Genomic DNA, 3,330 nt, shown 5'->3' with positions numbered 1-3,330 from the left:
ACCTTTGTGACTCATGGAGAGAAATATTTAGAACCCAGAAGGACAATGAGAATACATTCTGTGGATTGTAACCTGGTCCAAGGCCCACACTGACCCCTTCACCTTCTTTCAGCTGTGAAGTTTAGGAAGGAGAGACAAGATCACCTTGCACGGAGCCAGCTTGGCTACCAGACGGCCCCGGCAGGGCCAGACTACACCTTCTGGGCTGTTAGCTTATTTTCTTATTCTTTTGTCCTGGCAAGTTGCCTGCTCCTTGGGTTTGTCCTTTCCGTGGTGGAAAGTTTATTTGAATCTCATTCTACCATTTATAAAATTGGCACCAGATAAATACAAAGCTGATGAAGAGACACATCACAGCAAAACAAAAAGTGGAATGTGGTTAACAATGGGACAGTGAAGATTTTAATACATGTGGACACTTGTCAATAAAACATTTTAATTGTAGTGAAATATACGTAACATAAAATTTACCATCTTAGCCATTTCTAAGTGTGCAGTTCAGCAGTGGCAAGTACATTCACGCTGTTGGGCAGCTGATCTCCAGGATGCTTCATCTTGCAAAATGGAAACTCTCTACCCATTAAACAACTCCCTGAGTTTCTCTCCCCACAACCCCTAACAGCCACCATTCTGCTTCCTGTCTCTATGAATTTGACTACTATAGTGTCAATGAAAGGAATCAACCTCTGTAAGATATTCGAAGAGATTTATTCTGAGCCAAATATGAATGACTGTGGCTGGTGACACAGCCCTCAGGAAGTCCTGAGAACATGTGCCCAAGGTGTTCAGGGCTCAGCTTGTCTTTATACCTTTTAGGGAGACATGAGACTTCAATCAAATACATTTAAAAAAGACATTGGTCTGGTCCAGAAAGGCAGGACAATTAAAAGCTGGGTCAGTGGGGCTTCCAGCTTATAGGTAAATTAAAAAGTTGTCAGTCAGGCATGGTGGCTCACACCTGTAATTCCAGCACTTCAGGAGGCCGAGGTGGGCAGATCATGAGGTCAGGAGATTGAGACTATCCTGGCCAACAGGGTGAAACCCTGTTCTCTACTAAAATACAAAAAAATTACCTGGGTGTGGTGGCGTGTGCCTGTAGTTCCAGCTACTCGGGAGGGGAATTGCTTGAACCTGGGAGGTGGAGGTCACAGTGAGCTGAGATTGTGCCACTGCATTCCAGCCTGGCAACAGAGCAAGACTCTGTCTCAAAAAATAATAATAATAATTTTTTTTTCTGGTTAACAATGGTTGAGTTTATCTAAAGACCTGGGAGCAATGGAAAGGAATGTCTGGGTTAAGATAAAGGATTATGGAGACCCAAGTTTTTATTTTGCAGAGGAAATCTTCAGGTAGTAGCCTTCAGAGAGAACAGATTGTAAAATGTTCCTTAGGAGACTTAGAGTCTGTGTTGGTGTCAGTGCTGGAGAGGTATCATGAGGCATGTCTGATCCCCACTTTCCATCAAGGACTGAAACAGTCTTTGGTTAAATTTTAAGATAACCCTGGCTGAGGAGGAAGTCCTTTCAGGAGGTTGGCAGGTGGGTGCTTAGAATTTTTTGGTTTACAGTAGGTACCTTATATAAGTGGAATCACAGTATTTTGTCTTTTAGTGACTGGGATATTTCACTTAGCATAATGTCCACAACGTTCATTCATGTTGTAGCATGTGTCAGAATTTCCTTTCTGTTTAAGCTGAATAATATTCTATTGCATGTGTGATGGCTAATTTTATACATCAACTTGACTGGGCTAAGGGATGTCCAGAGAGCTGGTACAACATTATTTTTGGGTTTGTCTGTGAGGTAATTTCCAGAAGAAGCATTTGAATCAGTAGGCTGAGTAAATTGATGCTCGCCAATGGGTGGACATCAACCAATCTGTTGAGGGCCTAAGAAGAATAAAAAAGGCAGAGGAAGAGCAAATTCTCTCTTTCTGCTCTTAGCTGGAGTGCACATCTTCTCCAGCCCTGGGGAATTGGAACTCCTGGTTCTTGGGCTTTCTGACTCAGGGACTCACACCTTAAGCCCCCCAGGATCCCAGGCCTTCAGCTGAGTGGTGGTCACATCATTGGCTCCCCTGGTTCCTAGGCCTTCAGATTCAGCCTGAACAACACCAGGGCTTCCCTAGTTCTCCAGCCTTCAGATGGCATAGTGTGGGCCCCTTTGGCTCCCTTAACTGGATGAGTCAATGCTGGCAATAAATCTTCTCTTATAAATCTGCATATATTCTACTGGTTTTGTTTCCACAGAGAACCCTGACTAATAGAGCATGTCTATACCACATTTTGTTTATCCACCCATACACCAACAGACACTCAGGCTGCTGACATTTGGCCACTGTGCATAATACTGCTGTGAACATGGTGTAAAATGCCTCCTTAAGACCCTGCCTCCAATTCCTTTGGGTATATACCCAGAAGTTGAATTGCTTGATCATACAGAATTTATTTAATCCTTTTTTTGTGGAACAGCCATCCTATTTTCCATAGTGGTTGCATCATTTTATATGTCCATCAACAGTGCACAAGGATTCCCATTTCAACGCATCCTTGCCAACATTTGTTATTTTCTGTTTTTCTTTTTCTTGATGGTAGCCATCCTGATGAGTGTGAGTTGGTGTGTGGACACGTTAAGTTTGCTCTTTATAAGACGTCTTTTGAAGTAGCCAAGGCTCCCTGATCTTTTCCTATGACAGTGCTGTTACTATGAAGATGACATTTTCCTGCTGGTCATGGTGGTATGCACCTGGAATCCCAGCTGCTCGGGAGACTGAGGCAGAAGGATTGCTTGAGCTGAGGAGTTTGAGGCTGCAGTGCACTATGATTGCTCATGGAAATAGTCACTTCACTGCAGCCTGGGTGATGGAGCAAGACCTTATCTCGAAGAAACACCCATCCAGACATTTCCCCCTCTGCCATCCCCTCAGAGCTCTGCCTAGAAGGCCTGCTGAGTGTGGGTGCTTCTGGGTTGTTCTCTGCACCCTAGGAACCCACTTGAGAGTGACTTTATTGGGAACAATCTTCAGCCACAGGAACCTTCTGGGATGTCACCAGACCATTGTTTTGAAGGGTACACAATCTCAGATCCTCTGGGGACAGGAGCAAGGCAGGCTGATGTAGTAACCACACTATGTCACCCTCTTGCCCCAGAGGTTAGATGGTCCCAGGAGCCCCCCTCACCAAGATCCTTCTCAGAGTGGGGCTAGCAGGGTGGGAAGTTCTAGGTCCTCAGCCTGGCCTTCAAATATTCCATTACATTGCTGGGGACATGGCACACCCACATTTATCCAAAGGGGACAGGGGTCTTCGGAAATGTCTGCCCATGATATCCT

Source organism: Aotus nancymaae, unplaced genomic scaffold (genome assembly GCF_030222135.1).
Source record: "Aotus nancymaae isolate 86718 unplaced genomic scaffold, 86718_ANA_hifiasm-v0.15.2.pri h1tg000022l_1, whole genome shotgun sequence".
In the NCBI taxonomy this organism is placed as follows: domain Eukaryota; kingdom Metazoa; phylum Chordata; class Mammalia; order Primates; family Aotidae; genus Aotus; species Aotus nancymaae.
Note: the sequence above shows the minus strand (reverse complement) of the source record.